This window comes from Carlito syrichta, unplaced genomic scaffold, assembly GCF_000164805.1.
Source record: "Carlito syrichta isolate Samal-C Ts95f unplaced genomic scaffold, Tarsius_syrichta-2.0.1 Scaffold303144, whole genome shotgun sequence".
NCBI classification, from domain to species: domain Eukaryota; kingdom Metazoa; phylum Chordata; class Mammalia; order Primates; family Tarsiidae; genus Carlito; species Carlito syrichta.
In genome coordinates this window covers 338,719-358,159 of record NW_007247240.1, presented here as the reverse complement: position 1 = coordinate 358,159, position 19,441 = coordinate 338,719, and the positions used below count along the sequence as shown (strand labels likewise).

General features: G+C 38.1%; 1 pseudogene; it reads right to left on the bottom strand.

The window, feature by feature from the left end:
• Positions 1 to 12,199: 12,199 nt before the first annotated feature.
• On the bottom strand, positions 12,200 to 17,855 carry LOC103260219 (annotated as a pseudogene).
• Between the last annotated feature and the right edge of the window lie 1,586 nt (positions 17,856 to 19,441).

The following is a 19,441-nucleotide window of genomic DNA, read 5'->3' as shown; positions in this document are numbered from 1 at the left end:
TTTATTACAATTGAAACTTGGTGTTTGCAACTGTGAAATAACAATCTCCTTAGCTATCAACAATGTTGTAAGGATTGTACTGCAAAATATTTGGGGAAACAGTGCAAGTAGGATTATATGAAAAACTTATGTACTAATGAGGCCTAGGTACAGCTGAGTGCAAATGCACAAATGAAGCAGTGAGGGAAAAATAGAAACATCCAAGTAAATTTTTACCACTTTATCTTTTGTATCATTTATTGTAACAAATTCTCTGGTATAGACAGCCTAATTAATAACACACCATTTAACATTTCCTTATCATTTTTTCAAATGGCCTTGGCAAAGTCAATTAATCTCTGCTTGAACCTTCCTTCCCTGGTGCCCTTGAGGTGGTTTTGATCCATGTCACCAGGAAAAAGACAGTGAAACTGAGGCAGGAGGTAGGATGGAGGCTGGAAGGTGAGCCTCAATAGACAAGCGTGGGAAAAGGAGAGAAGCCATAAGCCTGCAAGGTAATTAGCCTTCTAAGACAGAACAGGGGTGATTTAAAAAAGCCATAAACTGAAATGTTAATCAATCTCCCAGGACAACATAAGTGACATCCCTTCTTTAGACAAGATAAGGCCATAAAACTCACACCCAAGTATGATACCTGAGATGTTACCCCTTCCCCAGGAAATGCAATTAACCTCAGAAGCATTTGTCAAAATGTCATCTTTGCAAGTTTTGTGAAATTAGAGCACGCTTTCCCCTCTCCCTCACACATAAAATATATTAAGTCTTGGCTTCGTTTAGCTCAATGCTCTTGAGCTGCTCCAGCTTGTGCCCGTCCCTCTCTTCGGAGTGTACTGCTTCTGTCCTTCTGCTAAATACACTACTCTTTGCTTTGACTCTCTTCATGTGTGTCGTGCCCAACTGTTTGCGAAACAAGAATCCGGTCACCACCGATGGGTTTTTCACCCACCCTGCAACAAAACCAACAATCATATGGGTCTGGGTGAATCCAGCCTATGCCATATAGTGGTTGTGTGACTCTAATCATTTGACAAGTGTCATCTGCCCATCTGTCTTATCTGAGCCTCTATTTATTTGTAAAATGTTGGAAATAAGACCTTCCTTTATGGTTATTGTAGAGTCGCAATATTGTGAAGGCACTTAACACTGTGCGTGGTACATAAGAGATGCTTGGAAAACACTAAGCATGACACTGGCCAAGTCATAAGGAGGCCTTACCTGCCTGCACGGGTGTGGAGTGAAGGCTGGGGGGGGTGGGGGTGGGGGTGCTGTTGTGGCTTGTGGGAAAAAAAAAAAGAATTTCAGAGGACAGAATAAACATCCCATTCTGAAAAACCTCCTGCCCCTTTTTATTCTTATAAATGGTCCTTGCAAAGTAACGAGGAATTGGTCAACTCTGCTGGCCCTTAAGTATCTTTACTATAGAACAGAAAGTGCTTTCTGGCAGGGAAATAGAATCTAAAGGAAATGTAGCCACAAAGCTGACCTTCTGCCAGGGGCTCACGGAGGAAGCAGCTTCAGACCCTGGGGTGGGAGGAGGGACTGGCGGTTCATCAGTACCTGAGGTTAGAAAAATATCAATGCGGCTTATACAATCATATGGCTTATGATAGCAAACTACTCAATGACTTCTGAGAAAGCTAGAGGAATGTGTTGGAAAAGATACAAAAGCAGTGACAATTCTGGGAGGTGACAGCCCTCACTTGTGCAGATGACACCGGCATCCTCCAGGTGCCCACAGCTGTGCCTGGCCCAGCTCTTGAACATTCCCTGTCCCAAGTGACTCTCGCTGCTCGCACACTACACATTGTCCAGCAGGATCTTGCCGGAGCCTGTCCTGAAGTGGGCCCCTGCGGGGGCTGCCACAGCCTGGTGACACCGCAGCTGGCAACACACGATGGTGGCCTCAGCCAGGTCCCAGAGGTCATCGCACACTCTCCCCCATGTGCCCTGGACGAGAACCTCCGCGGTCTGAGCATCGCCCTGTGCTGTTCAGCAGCCTCGCCTCCATCCAGCCTCCCGGGGAGGCACAAGGAGGAGAAACAACGGGGGATTGGCCCTCCAGTTTCTGGAAGGTTTCCTTCGAACTTTTAAACCCCTGGGTGGTCATATCCTACTTTTTACACACATGCAAGATCACACAGTGCTCGTGATCCGCATGTGACAAATAGCCAGAATAATCTTCAATTTCAGATGATAATGGGACTTTGCTATACCCTGGCTTCCAAAAGGCGAAACTCTTTTTTAAAACTTTCTAGTACTCCCAAGTTTCTCTTAACAAGACTATTTTATTCATATTATTCTGCTGCCATGGACAGGAATAGGAATATGAGATGTCAATATATCTAATGATATAGTAAACTAAATTATCCATACACTCATCAAAGCTAGACTCCTCATCAAGAACTCCTTTAGTCTCAGTGTAACTTGGTCCTTTTGGTCCTATAAATCTTTCTTTATGGCTTTACCACAAAAAGGAGACTAACAACAGGAACTAGCATTTTTAGTTTGTATGTTAAGTGCTAAAGTCCTAGAGACTCACTAATTTAAATGTTTCTCTCTTAATCTTTAGAATAGGTGCTGGATTCGCTACTTTATAAATTAAAAAAACAAAATAAAAAACGGGGACTCAGAAGGGTTATGTAAATTGCCCTTAACTCGATGTTTGTAAGTGGGCTGTCTCCCACTTTAACTCTGCCTGTGGTTTCTCACAGCTTGGAGAAATGTTTTTTTCGATGCTATCCACCAGCACTATCAACCAGTAGGGTAGAGAGAATAAAATAAACACACTGCAGGTCTAATACCCATCTGAAAACTTTTGTTTTCTTTTGATTTATCTAAGTAAGTCACTATCATTCCCATTAAACAAGATTGTTTAACTTTTTATTTATCCATACGTGTTCATGGTAAACTTATCTCTGAATCTTTTGTTCAATAGAAATAAATCTTCTAAAAATAGAAGATAAACTTAGAGATATCACTTAAAGAAAATGAATGCAGTCCATGCAAATTAATAGTGCTGTGTGCAGCCATTTGTTCAAAAATCTTTACTGAATACAAAGAAAGTAAGACAGCCTGTACCTAAAAGTCTTATAACTCAGTCAGAAGCTAGAATGACTATACAAGCAACTGCAGTATGAAGCAGATTATGAAGGATGCTAACAGAAAGGGTACAAATGTAGAGAATGTGTGTTCTTGTGAAGGCCTGAAGAATCTACCCAGAGAAATGGTGCATTAAAGCCACGGTAAGACTTCAGCAGGTGGAAGAGAACGGAGGAGGGCACCAAGTTTTAGAGGACAGCAACCTCAATCTTAGATTTTCAGGAAAATGAGATAATACATATTTTAATTTTATTAGAATACCTTGATACTATATGCATTAATCCCATATGCCTAGATTTCAGCACTCTCCTTACATTATGCAGAATGTTTCTTATGAGACGGAACATAAAGAGAAGGGAAGCAGAGATAAGTGTATTTCATGAGTGTGGCATTAAACGACTTCTAGTGGGGATTTTGTGGTGGCTAATTGTGTGTACTAAAAACTTCTAGACACCTGTAGCAAAGAAATCTGCTTATTTTCTCTAACACAGTGTTTCCTAAACTCATGGAAGCTGTCTGTGAGTGCATTTGTGCATGGGTGCATGCACGATTCATCTTAACATCCAGCTGAACTTGTGGTTCTGGGAGCATATTTTCAGAAACTTGTTAATTTCACTATCTCAAGGATCCTGATAGAGGTTGGGGATACCTATCAATATTTGTTATTAAATTTGTTTCATTTTTTAGTCTAGAATATGAAATCTTATAAACTTTAATAAATACATAGACTATATGGTTTCAATGTACTCAAAAGAAGCATTTTAATGTACCTGTTGGTGTTTGTTCTTTCACAGAGGATGGATTCAGTTGTTATTTCAGTAGCTACAGTGAAAACATTGACTAGTAATAAATAGCACCCTAAAGAGACAAAACTAAAACTGAGAAAAGGGAAATTTATTTGGTACTCAAATGTTTAGTTTGCTTTTGTGAAATGTAACACAAGAAATCAGTTCTGAAAGGCTTGGTGAGTTTCCTAACTAAAGGCATGCCTGTTGTAATCTGAGACCTAATTCTTACTCTATTACCTATTACAGATAAACTTCAGTTTTCTAATGTTTATAACTGGGAATTGGATCTGATAACAGATAGGAAACAGGTTTATGCTTCACTCATATACTAATTCTTACCTACCTACATAAACTATTTAATTCTTAGACTGTAACTTACCAAAGCAGTTAATGAAGGAAAATTTTTAGATATTTCTCCAAGAGTACAAGTCCTAATATCCCAGAACTCTAGAGGTTTATCTTTGAATACAACTGCCAAATACTGCCTAAAATAAACAAAATTACTAAATGAGCCCTTTCTTGCAAAAATTTCTCCATGAATTAGGTCAAAGAAAAAGTTCAGTGAATTGAAAACCTCGGAAGACATGCTCTAGACACAGACTATTTCAGTAAACACTTAGCTCCCACAAATTCAAAAGAAGGTTAATCTCTAAGATGACCTTTACTAGTACATACAGTCTCACACAATTTGGCAAGGAGTCCAGCTCAGAAGAAAAAGTGAATTGGATTCAAATCCTGGTGCCACAACTTATGTTAACCCTCCTGACGCTCAATTTCTCATATATGACATGAGAATATCTCCACAGAATGATATGCACCTGCTGGCAAAAATTAAACTAAACAGTATGTAAAGTTTCTATTATCCTACCACAAAATGTGTTCAAAAATTCCACTTCACTCACTTTCTGTTAAGCCTGGAAGGAATACTGTATGGTGTTAATAAACACAATTCAACAAACATGAGTTGAGCCCTGATTACCCAGTAACTAATGTAAGGAACTAAAATATTGTTAACAAATGATGGCTGACATCAAGGAAATGCGGCAGAGTAGGAATATCCACATGTGCCACTAGATAAGCCATGCAACTGTCTTGAGTCTTATTCTACTTATATTTAAACTGGTGTTAATAATAAGACAGGGATTGGCAGTAGCAGGGCACTGCCAGGGGAGGGGGTGGGGGCACATAGCATCAACAAGCGTACCTGATCTCAAACCAGGTGAACTGGGGACTAGAGGGAGGCCCAAATTTTACCTGTATGATGACCACTTGTGGACCTGATTCTGTATTTTACACCACATCTTTAAAATAAAAAATAAAATGGTGCCAATAATACCCACCATACCATCCTCACAAAATGCTGCAAGAATTCTTTTTTTAATAGCATGCATGAAAGAATTTTATAAACCATGATGGATTATGCAAATAGATGCTATATCTAATATAAAGGCATATAAAGACATGAAAATAAATAAGACAGAATGTGACCAGTGCTATAAAGATGCATTGTGAAGATTAATTTTGATGACAGAAAAATAGCATTCCAAGTACAGTTACAAATATGATAAATGAAAGAGACAAAAAAGGAGACTGTGTTTAGAAAACAAGCTTCCCAAAATGAAGAGAATGTGAGAGTAATCATGAGAAAAAAAGACTAAATGTGAATTTTGGATTATATTTATAAAGACCTCATATGCCATGCAGGGCTAGGTAGAGGTTTATTCTGCAGAGAATCGTGTAATCACTGAAGGTTCTGAAGTATGAAATTATGTGTTTAGCTGCTTTAGATTTATTGATTTGGCAGGCATATGTAGAATCTGATTGGACATAGAAGAGAGTGGAGTCCCAACAATCTGACCAGTTCTCACACTTTCCAGTCTCAAGACTCTTTTACATTTGTAAAAACTATTGACAATCTCCAAGAACTTTTGTTTCTGTGGGTTATAGCACTTGATATCTTGTATATCAAAAATTTAACCTAATACATTAAAATATTTTATTAATTCATTTACAGCTAAAGAATAAACAGTTCAAAAGATGGGAGATCTAAACACAAGCCATAGTGATAATTACACTAAATATGAATAATTTGAACACTGCAATTAGCAGGCCAAGATTGTCAGATCCAATAGAAAATAACAAACCCGATTATATGCTGTCTACAATAAATCAATTTTAAATAGGAAGACACTAATACTTTACAGGTAAAAAAGAAATGGAGAAATACATATCATGCAAACATTAATCAAAAGAAAGCTGAAGAGGCTACACAAATATCAGACAAATCAGACATACTTCCTCACAAAGAATAGTACCAAAACATAACAATCCTAAATATACATAATAACAGAGCTTCATAATACCCAAAACAAGAACCTGAGTTCTTCAAGTGAGAAAGAAATAAATTCACAATTAAGGTGAGCAATTTCAACATTCATTACTCAGCAATTTAGGAGAGGCAGGCAAAAAATCAGTAAGAATACAGAAGACCTGAATGATAGTATCAACTAACTTGAGCTGACATTTATAGAATATTCTAATCAACAGCAGAGTACACAACATTTTCAGGTATACATAAAACATTAAAAAAGACCTAAGATATCCTGGGCTATAACAACACATCACACTGGGTGCAGTGGCTCAAGTCTGTAATCCCAGCACATTAGGAGGCCGAGGCGAGAGGACTGCCTGAACTCAGGGGTTTGAGACCAGCCTGGGAAAATTGGTGAGACCTTGTCTCTACAATAAATAAAAAATTAAGCCAGGTGTGATGGTGCGTGCCTGTAGTTGCAGCTACTTGGAAGGCTGAGGTGGAAGGATCTCCTGAGCCTAGCAGGTGGAGGCTGCGGTGGCTGTGAGCATGCCGCTATACTCCAGTCTGGGCAACAGAGTGAGAATCTGACTAAAAAAAAAAAAAAAAGAAAACAACAACAACAATACCTTAAACTTTAAAAGACTGAAATAATATAAAATATGTTCTCTGTCTCCAACAGAAGCTAGAAATTAACAAACAGATATCTGGGAAAGCATTCAAAATACCTATTAAAGAAAATACCTGTGAATAATACCCCATGGGACATTTAAAAATATTATGAAGTGAATTAAAATGAAAACACATCTTATCGAAAATTGTAGGATATAGAACAAGTAGTGCTTATAGAGCATCTCATGCTTATGTTAAATTTTAGAGAATCACCTAAATTCAATGATCTAAGTTTCTACTTTGGGAAGCTAGAAAAAGAAGAGCATATTAAGCAGCAAGCACGCCTTGGGAGGCTGAGTTGAGTGGATTGCCTGAACCCGCGGGTTCGAGACCTGCCTGGGCAACTTGGTGAGCCCTCATCTCTACAATAAATAAAAAAAAAATTAGCCGGGTGTGGTAGTGCGCGCCTGTAGTTCCAGCTACTTGGAAGGCTGAGGTGGAAGGATCGCTGGAGCCCAGCAGGTTGAGGCTGTGGTGGCCGGGAGCAGCCACTGCACTCCAGTCTGGGTGACAGAGTGAGACTCCAACTCAAAAAAAAAAAGAAGCAAGCAGAAGAAAAAGAGAAAAGATGAGAATGGCAGTCAGTAAAACAGAAGATAGAAAAATCATACAGATTCTAAAATACCAAAAATAGTTTTTGACAAGATCAATAAAATTGATATAATTTACTGATGTCAGGAATGAAAGATAGCATTCAGATAATGGAGGCATGAGAAGGATTATAAGAGAATTTTATAAATAAGTTTATAGCAATCAATTTATAAGCTTAGTAACTTCAATAAAATGGAAGCTCCAGAAACAAAAAATAAAAAAACAGGATAGAGCATATTCGTAGTCCCTGTGTCAATGAAATAAATTGAATTTGTTTTTGAAAACTTTTCCACTTCTAAAATTCTAGGCCCAGATGGGTTCTCTGGTATCTTATACCTAGTTAAGGAAGAAATAATGTAAAAACTCACGCAGAAAAAAGAAGATGGGAGGAATACTTCACAACACATTCTGCAAGGTCTACATTACCGTGAGATCAAAAACAGGTAAGGATATTGCATGAAAACTAGACCAACAAACTTCATGAACATAAGATATAAAAACCCTAGTCATATATTTGTAAATCAAATCTGACAATATATTAAAACAGAAATATATCATGAGCAACCAGTTTATTCCGGGAATGTCAACTTGGCTTAACATCTGGACATCAGTCAATACAATTCACCATATTAGCAGACTTAAAAAAAAATACACATCATATGATCATGTCAAATAATGCAGAAGTATTTGATCAACTCAACACCTAATCATGATACAAAATCTGAGCAAACTAGGGATAGAACTTCTTCAACCTGATAAAGGTAATCAACAAGAAATCTACAGTTGACATCATACTTAATACTGAGACTGAATGCTTTTTCCATAAGATCCAGAATCAGAGCAAAGATGCCAGCTCATATCAATATCAACCATGGGATGGGAGGTCCTAGTTAGTGCAGCAAAGCAAGAAATAACAATCCTACCTACAGTTTGGAAAGATGTTGTGAACAACAACAAAAAGACAGGAATCATTCTGTACATATTCTGCTCTCTAGATAGCTTTTGTCAGAAGTTTGCCCACAGAAAACCTAAGACCCACCCTCCAAGGCTTCCTGCTACCAATCAGTACAAATTGAGCACTAATATAGGGATGCCACTATCTCTGGACTGTAGGAATTTCAGTCCTCCCATTCCTCATCCACTATTTTAAAAAATATATCTGTTTAAACAGTAGATTCTAGTGACTGTGGTAGGTACTACGAAAGCAGCTGTGGATATGACAGATAGCTGCTATTCTTCTGGAGCTTATGGTCTAGCAGAAAAGAGACATTATTCAAGTGCATTGGGCATTAACATTTTCTTTTTTTTTATTTTAAAGATGTGGGGTACAATTCAGGGCTAGGTATACAAATGCTCCTTATGCAGGTACCCTTGTTGATGAGGTGTGTTTGCCCTTCCCATGGCAGTTTCCCACTATTGCCAATCCTTTTCTTTTAGTATTACAATAATTGTTCAAGGTCTGCTTATGAGTGAGAACACGTCCATTACCTTTTTCTAAAAGAAAGTACTGCACTCTTCAACATGACCCTGGAAGAATCGCACATAATCTGGTCTTGGCAGCCAGGCAAGGCTTCCTGGAGGACTATTAAAGCTCAAATCTAAGGCCAAATAGGGCTGCAATCTACGCCGGAATGACTAGGAAATATGTGACTGAAAAACACTGTGTTCTCGTTGAAGGGATGTACCATGTCATGTCTCCCTGGGCACATGGTAGGTGCTCAGGAAATTTTTCAGGTTAAACGGTGTCCAAGAAAAGCCTAGCACTCCTATGTTTATTAGGGCCATGTATATTCAGAGAAGCGTTTTCTCTGCTATTTACAATACATCCCAGAGTACAGGCTATAACAGAACATGAGGTAGCTGCTTTTTCATAATCTAGCAGAATGAGCATGTTGCCTTTGAACAGATTACAGCAGTAGCTTCTATATTCAATTCCTACTGAGAAAAATAAAAATCAAGTTGGATTTCAAAGTGGATTATATAAAGAGATTATTTCGCAGAAGAAAAGAATGAAAGTTTACCAAACACAGCTAAGGGCCACACCGCCCTCAGGATTAGGACACTACCGAGGTTTAACTGCACACCACACTGAGGTCTATAAAAAACGAGTAACAGCAGCTCTGACTCAATCTAGGGTTTTTTTTTTTTCTTCTTTTTTTCTGGTAAGATTCCAGACTTTTGAACAATTGGAAGCTTAGAATCCATCACCAGATGTTTAGGGTTTTGACTATTACAGGCTCCCAAGCAGGCCTGTTACAGAGGCTACTTCTCAACACTGAGTGACCAGGGGGAGCACACACTTTCCGAAAGGCCTATCAATTCTAAGATTCTTCTGCAAATTTTCAGACAGACAAAACAGAGATCACTTTTACTTTTCACAAATCACTCAAGGCACTCAAAGCAATATAGAGTTAATCAATGTTCTGATATACATATATGCTGTCACCATTTTTGATATTCAAATCAGTACTGGGCTATATTATAGGTTGAGCCTCCCTAGTCCAAAAATCTCAAACCTGAAATACTTTAAAATCCAAAGTTTTTTGAGTGCCAACATGACAACTATGCTTTTTGATTCAATGGAAACAAACTTAGTCTCATACACATGATTAAAAATATCATATAAACTTACCTTCAGGCTATGTGTATAAAGTATATATGACACATAAGTGAGTTTCCTGTTTAGACTTGGGTCCTATCCCTAAGATACCTCATTATGTATATGAAAATGTTCCACAATTCAGAATTTGAAATCTGAAACCCTTCTGTTCCTAAGTATTTCACATAAGGGATACTCAATCTCTACTGTAAATTCAGCCTACTGGACAAAGACACAAACTAATAATCTATGAAAAATCTACTTCTACATATCTTCCACTGGATCATAAAAATTTGTCTGTTTATGGGCATACAGAAGATATCCAACAGATATCTGTAAAGCATTCCTGGTTAAAGCATCATGCTTTAAAAAACACACACATACAACTATCTGCAGTTATGTAATATGGACATGTGTATGCACAATCATCAAGTACTTAAGATTTATGTAATTTTAAAAAACACATTCAGTACAAAGTAAAAAAAAAACTTTCTAAAAGTTAGTCTTCATTTGCATATGAAAATCTCGGATGTATTGGGATTATTGCTAATAAGTTCAGAAAATTTTATAACACATTTGTGAAATTTTCATAATGGCTTTTACCTTTTTTTTTCCTTTCTTGAGTTGGAGTCTCACTCTGTCACCCAGACTGGAGTGCAGTGGCATGCTTCCAGCCATCACAGCCTCAACCCGCTGGGCTGCGGCAATCCTTCCGCCTCAGCCTTCCAAGTAGCCGGAACTACAGGCGCATGGTACCACGACCGGCTAATTTTTTTGATTTATTGTAGAGACGAGGTCTGGCCAAGTTGCCTGGGTGGGTCTTGAACCCGTGGGCTCAGGCAATCCACTCGCCTTGGCCTCCCAAAGTGCCAGGATTACAGGCTGAACCACTGAGCCCAGTGGTTTTTACTTTTTTTTGAGTTGGAGTCTCACTCTCTTGCCCAGACTGGAGTGCAGTGGCTGCTCCTGGCCAGTGCAGCCTCGACCTGCTGGGCTCCGGTGATCCTTCCACCTCAGCCTTCAAGGAGCTGGAATTACAGGCGCGTGCTACCACACCCGGCTAATTTTTTGATTTATTGTAGAGATGAGGTCTCACCAAGTTGCTCAGGTGGGTCTCAGGCAATCCACTCACCTTATCCTCCCAAGGCGTGGGATTACAGGCTGAGCCACCGAGCCCGGCTGGTTTTTACTTTTAATACTAAAATTGTGTTAACTGAAACACAACAGAAGGGTTTTAGTGTCCTTCTGGGTAGTATTTCCAAATATAAAATGGTAATTAAGATGGAAAATTCATATGAAAAAAGAAGTATCTTTCTATGATCATTCACAACACCAGTCTGAGTAGCATATCCCTAACAGTTATTCAATATCCCAAGCAACACTTTATCATCAATTTCAGTGTTACTTGACCATGAATATCATCCTAGCATGTGTAAGTCATGTTATTTTATTGCCAACATTATTCCTACTAACCTATGTGCTTCTTTTTTAAGTTGGAGTCTCACTCTGTCGCCCAGACTGGAGTGCAGTGGCTGCTCCTGGCCACCGCAGCCTCGACCCGCTGGGCTCCAGCGATCCTTCCACCTCAGCCTTCCAAGTCGCTGGAACTACAGGTGTGCGCTACCACGCCCAGCTCATTTTTGATTTATTGTAGAGATGAGGTCTCACCAAGTTGCCTAGGCAGGTCTCAAACCTGCGGGCTCAGGCAATCCATTCACCTCAGCCTCCCAAAGCACGGGATTACAGGCTGAGCCACCGAGCCCGGCTCGTGTTTTTTTTTTTAAGCTGGAGTTACAGCAAATGTACCGTAAGTCAAGAGCTCAGGCTTCGAAGCTTGAAAGGCCCAGACTGAATTCCATCTACATCTTTCACAGATTACTCTGTAATTCTCAGTTTCTTCCTCTGTAAATTGGAAATATGTCTACCCCACAAGACTGTAGTGGAGATCCAATGAAATGATTTATGCAAAGCATTTATGCTTAACATAACCCTGAGAATAAGTGGAAAGTTTTAATTTGTTAATGTTAGCCACAAAAGGAAACATCACACACAGAAGGCCTGAGTGGAAGCAAAGGTCTAGAGAAGAAACACAGACAGGAAAAAAAGAAAGAGAGAAGGTATTAACAGTGGCAGCAGAGACTACTAAAAGAAGTGTCAGCATGGCAAATCGCAGATACTGTCACGGAGGAGGAGAAAAGATGAGCAACAGCCTGCAAATGTCACTGCACCTGAAAAGCCCAAAGCATCTGAAGACATTACTATCCCTGTAAATATGTATGGGGAGGTACTGTAGGACACAGCATCAGGTGGCAATCAATAGTCACCTGAACTGTACCACAAAACAATGCACTTGAAAGAATAAGGAAATGCAAACTTTTCAGAGTTTACCATCACAGTGAGAAGCTGTGATACTTAGAGTTCATACTTCTCCATCCAAAATACATTTACTCAGAATAATGTGCTCACTAAGGGCTTACTACAAATTAAAAAAAAAAATTTATTTAATATACACCAAAGGGCTCAAAGACTTAATTAAAAACAAACAAACACACAAACAAAGATTATACCACAGCTCAAGATTAAGGAAAGGACAGATTATCTAAAGGAAAAGATAAAATAAAAGATGACACAGGAGAGGTTGTATAGCCCAGGTCAGGGTTCCGGGCTGGAGACCCGCTTTGAGTAGGCTTCTTGCAGGTACTTCTTAAAAGTTGCAGGGTTCTTCCAAAGCTTGGCAGCATGTGTGTTTAAAGGGCAATCGATGTTGGGTGCTCCTAGCAGGCTTAAAGGGAGAGCAGGACAGTCTTCACGTCATAGAGGGTACACCAATCGTTCTTCCGGAGGTCTAGGTAGACGTTGCCCTGGGTGTCCATTTTGGGGTGGTAACAGGAACTTCACTGTGGGCACATTCATTATAAGGGTAGCTGCTGGACGCTCCAGGGAGAGCTTATTCCTCAGGTCTTCATATACTGTGCCAGCAGCCCCATGGATGGTCCCCACCCATTTGAGAGGTTGTCCAATTCAGGGAAAGCAGAAATTCCTTTGTCATCAGATATCCTGAGGGTTATCAGCTCCTGCTGTAGCCTTCTGCCCACGGGACTCCAGGTGGCACCCCCACTTGGCTCAGCTCCTTTACTGGCAGCTGTGACATTGGTGGGGGCTGGGTCGTGGTTTTGGGAAGTCATCCAGGAGGCGATGTCAGGGAGACAGGAACTCAGAGAACACGACTGCAACCGCAGGGCTCTACTATGAATTTTAATGAATACAGGAAGACCTATAATTATGCCACCCACAGAAAACGACCTTTCTTACACTTTCAGTAAAATAGCATCAACATACACGGAAATTTTATATTATATATGTGTATCCTATCAATCATTGATAGGGCGAAAAAGAAAAAGTGCCTTGCATTCAGCAAAACAATGCTAAGGGGCAGGTGGCATGCACTTGAAACAGGAAGTAGGAGGCATTCTTCTGCCAGTTTAGTTTTCCCTCGGACTGTATTATCAGTTTATGAGTAAATAGGCTCATAAACAGATCACTTCTCAAAATCCAAGAATAGTGCTATACAGTTTTGGTCCTTTTCTGAAGTGTTTAAAACAGACTAATTGACAATTAAAATTACTTTATTCAAATCTGTCATGAGCAGCCCCACTGATGGATCTCCATAGAAATGAAAAATAAACAAATAAACTTAAATGAAGCAACAAAGGGGTTTCCAGTGAGAAAACAGCCTGGACCTTAGAATAAATAAATAAATAAGATGTAGCAATAAAAGAGGAAAAAAAATTCTCCAGTGATTATGTTTTTTACAAAGCAAACAATTAGTTCTCATTCTTGATTAGCATAGCCATTAGTTAGACAGGCGCCTTATTCTAACTTGTCAGTCAAATAGTCACCACTGCAGAACACTCGATGTAGAAAAGTCGATGCGAACTTTTTTCTGAGACTACGTGAGTTTATGATCTCAGTATCACAATGACATACTCACTTGACTTCACATGAGTGGATGCTTAATCCTTGTGTGAAGCAGACCACCGGTGAGATGGTACACCAGGACAGAACTGTTACTTGTACCTATCTAAATGACAAAACAGAAGAGTATTAATCTAGTGGGAATCTCATTTAGGACTTCCAATAACAAAACTTAATGTGTCAATGTCATTACCGATATGAAGCCTTATAATTAAATACTTTACATGTAAATATATAACATAAAAATATATATACTAATAAATAAAGCATATATAACCTGTCACTCTTGATAGTTAAGTTTTAAACGGCATTATTGTCAAATGTACCATTCCTACTTAGGTTATCAAGTCTCAATCTGGAAAGATGACTTCACTTAAAGCCAATCTAACAAAATGTGAATGTAAAGAGTACAACAAGATCAAGACTGTTCACTAAAAAGGGTACAGAAATTTCCTTCTTATAAGCCACTACTGAATATTGGGACAAACTTGCCAAAAATATATTTTTTGTGTGTGAAGGTACATATGCTTAGAGAATGTGTGTGAAGGTACATATGCTTACACAAACACGTACATACTGTGAAAGGAAAAATGTAAACAATAACTAAAAGTGGATGATAGGACCAGTAATATAGCCTTTTGAGGCTGTAAAGTTGTTTTCATAATAATTTTTTTATATCCATAAAATTAATGTTTATACTGGCCGTCAATTTAATCCAATTAAAATGATCCCTTAAGGACAGTCATAAGATGCCAATCTCTCTGCCTAACTTTGATAGCGCAAGATGGAAAGCTCAACAGGTAACTCCCACATATTCTAACCCTATCCATTTGGAGTTCACTCCTGGGAACAGCCATGTTTTCTTCAAGCATTTTCCGTAAGAGGCAGTTCGTAAGGTAGGGCAGATTTGCCTTAATAAGCGTCAGTCTTTAGCCAAGAATAGAAATCAGCCTCTGTATTCTTCTGAATTGCTTTCAATGATCACCAAGTACACAATGAATTTCAAATTAACAGCTTAATTACAAATTTTCACTTATGTTTCCAAGTACAAAGATTTATTTAATTAACACTTTAAAATCAACTACATTGTCAAGAACTGCTATACAATCTGCATCCATTTGTCTCTTAAATACTATAATATACAGCACTTAGATACCTAAACAGCATAAGATTTCAACCTCCTATGGGCTTCATATTACTGATTAGTTTTGTTCCTTTGTGTATGTGTTTCTAATTCTTTCCACTTTAATATTTCATATTAAGAACAGATAAGGTCAATTAACTCAAAAAACTGTGTTACTGATAAAGTGAATTTTTCATTAAGTATGCATTAAGATTTCCTTGTATGGATTTACTGGTGGAGTAGAAGACGGTGAAGAGAAAGAATTTTATAAAGGTTCGTAGTGCCATGGAGCAAAACGATTTTACAACTGGCAGGAACCAAGACACAACTGACTTCTAGAGGAGAGTCGGGTCTTGCCCAAGATGACAGTAGCGTCACCAGGACTGGAGGTCGTTGCTAAGGACAGACTCCGGAGCCAGGATTACTGGGATCACATTTTGGCTCTTCCACTGTGTGGCTGTGTGGCTTAGGGCATGTTCTTGAGTATCTGGGCCTCAGTTCCCAGACGTATTAAATGAAGATAATATTACCTTACAGGATCTTGGTGAGGTAATATGTGGAGTATTTAACAGAGCACTTAACATAGTAGTGAGCAGGTGAGGTAATACATAGAGGATTTAACACAGCACTTCATATAGTATTAAGAACTCGAGAAATGTGATCTGATTAGCATGGTTAATAAGGTAATGCTTTTCCTAGTATATCACCTGTCTAGCATTTCAACAACAAAAAAAAGACCAAATAATTTCCATTTTCAACTACATTATGGAAGAATAATTAATAATAAAGAAAATTATTTATAAACTACAGTCACAAATTTAAAAGAGTTAGTTGTCAATACTGCTGGGCTTAGTTACAAAGTTTACCATTTCAAGTCTTTCAATTGACATAAAATTTGAAATCACAAATCCTCATTCTGCCTTTAATAATAGCCTCATCATAACTAAATAACCTTGGATATTCATCCACAAAAAAGTATTATTTGAAAGTAAAAATCCTCAATATGAAAATAAGAAAATTCATATTAAAAAGCTTAAATAATTCTTTCTTTTTTTCTTTTTTGAGCTGGAGTCTCACTCTGTCACCCACACTGGAGTGCAGTGGCAATGCTCCCAGCCACCACAGCCTCGACCTGCTGGGCTCCGTTGATCCTTCTGCCTCAGCCTTCCAAGTAGCTGGAACTACAGGCGTGTGCTACCATGCCCGACTGATTTTTGATTTTATTGTAGAGATGAGGGCTCCCCAAGTTGCCCAAGCGGGTCTCGAACCCAAGGGCTCAGGCAATCCACTCACCTCAGTCTCCCAAAGTGCTGGGATTACAGGCTAAGCCACCAAGCCTGGCTAAATAATTATTTCTAATGTTGCTCAGTTACTTTATTTCTGCAATAAATATTTACTACAAATCTAGAATGCACAAGGTCCTATGCTGAGTCCTGGAAAATAAAAACTGAATCAAACACTGTCTCACCCTTGTAGAGCTTAAAATGTATTGGAGGAGACAGAAGTAAAAAACAAACAAACAAACAAACAAACAAAAAAAAACCATAGTTACCATACAGCTGAGAACTATTAGGGACCACAAAAGAACATTTAAATCAGACTTGAGAGACAAAAGAAAGCAACACTTGAGCTGAATTTAGAATTAGGAGTAGTAGAGAGAGAAAAGCAGCATTTCATCTCCAGCTGAGAGACCAGCTCATGAGGGTCATGAGAAGGTCCAGTATAGCTCAGCTAGGGCTACAGGTCCAAAATCCAGATGCCAAATGACATTTCTTTCATTTTGATCAGACTCTCTCATGAATGAACATTTTCTAATACCGACAACCATAATGCAAATTTATGCGACTTCAGGCCCTTGTATTCTCTTTTTTTTTTTTGAGTTGGAGTCTGTCACCCAGGCTGGAGGGCAGTCAGCCTCCAAGTGGTTGGAACTACAGGCATGCATCACCACGCCCAGTTAATTTTTGTAGAGACGAGGTCTCCCCAAGTTGCCCAGGCTGTCTCAAACCCCTGGACTCAGGCAATCCTCTCTCTTCTGCCTCCCAAAGTGCTGGGATTATAGGCATGAGCCACCGTGCCTGGACCCTTGTATTCTTAAAATGGCATACAGCCCTGATTTATTTAGGGAAGAATGCCTCTACATTTTAGTTTTGTCAAGCATTAATTCTAACTTTATAATAATTGTAAGTCAGGGACTCAATTAATTTTGCCCTTCATAAAGAATACCTGAGAGATAAAGGGGGAAAAATAAGCTTACCAATTATGTTGTTAAGGAAAGGTCTGGGAGTTTATTCTGTAGCACTCCTACAGGAATTCCACATTAAGACACTGGTGAATATAAAGGTGACACATCAGAACAACTGCAAAGACATCATAATCAGAAGATTTTACATATTAAAAACTTGCATTACATATTGGGAATTCAAATGAATAATTACACATCATGGCATTCTATTGCTTTTATATTATTTGTTAATCTTACCATAGGTGAAATAGCTCTAGCAGGTGTACATAACTCCCTAATAATCTAAAGCCTTAATTGTCATCTTAAATATTTTTACAGAATAATGGGCATGCATGCTATTTTTATATGATTCTGGTAATTATACCAAAAAAAAAAAAAGGAACAGAAAGCAATAAATAAATAAAACCACGATTCTGTTAATTTACCTATTCTGTGAATTTCAAGTACAAAGAGCAGACTTGAGTTCCCATATCATGATCCTGCCATCACACACTATGAGGGCAGCCGCATTCTCACTGACAGGACAGCAGCACACCATACTGAAGGGACGGACAGTTTTTGTCACCCTGACTGCATCACCCTGGCTTCGTAAATCATAGGTAAGCTCCTGAACGGGATCTGGATCTTAACATGAAAATTGTTTTGTTTTAAATACCAGAGAGCAACCATACCAATATCACTATTATTTAGTTTAAGTAAAAAAACCAATTAAAAAGCATGTTACTCCTTCACTAATGCAAAATTTGTCAAGAATGGCTTCACTTACTGTAATTACTACTAAATTTCTTCAGAATATAAAGATAACTAACTTATTGACTGCACATACTGAGTTTAATCTCCAAAACAACAACTACACTCAAGATATCTTGCTTTTTCAATATTTTTAAAGTAAAGAAAATGTTTTAAAACCTGATCCACACGGATCAAATAACAAGTCACAATTCCATCATAATTTGCAGTAGTATGTAATAAGGCTGAAAAAAACTGTACATGGCAAAAGATATGAGAATCACTCTCACTGTTACATAGTACATCCTTTCACAAAAACATTGTTTCTGTTCTCTAAGGAAAGACTGCACTGACAACTGAGTGCTTTGGAGACTTATGAATCTCTGTCACTTTACAATGGAAGTTCCTAAAACAGAGAAGTCTTGGAGGTTCAATAATAAAGGCATACAAGGTTGAACGTGCAACCAAAGAAAACCCACAAAAGTTCTACTAGGTTTACAGATACCATCAAGAAGGAATGACAAATATTACTCTTTGCTGTATATAGGAAGAGCACTACTAAAATACCAAGAGATTAATTGTGGGCTTATACTTTTTTTATGCCTCTTATTATAACCATATTCTGATACTTTCTCAAGGCAAGGATTATCAATAACTCTATACTTTGGCTAGTACTTGCCACATGAAACTTTATAAGATAATTTAATATAATATAATTTAATATAATAATATAAGAACAACATTATGAACATTATTACAACACAAAAGCTCACCTGGTTCCTCATGTGAAGTGATGAAAGTACTATTATAAGATCTTCAAGCATATAAGGCTGTACAACATTTCCATGCAGACAAAATAAATCATCACACTGAAAGCAGGGTATTACCTTTAAATAGATTATATATTTATTTTTTTACAACACAATAAGTCAATAAGGCATATACTGTGAAACTCAATCTCCTGTTTAGAGAATATGGACAAAAAAGAAGCAAAGACAAACAAAAATACACAAAATCCTAAACTTTAAAACTAAATGAACTTCTAACATATCCACATATGCCCCTAAAAAAAATTGTCCTTATCCATGAAGCTTGAATAGTTCAGTAAATATCTCAGGATCAGTCACAATTTCTAGAGCAAATCAAACCAATCAAAAGTACAGAAAAATAGTTATAAAACAGTATCATTAATCTTTTCATAAATAGAAGAGACAAAATGGAACTAAGAACTTTTGCAAGAGTATAGTCTTTGGAATATAACAGTCATTATAACTTTGGGGAACACTATTTATAAACTGTAGATACCTGC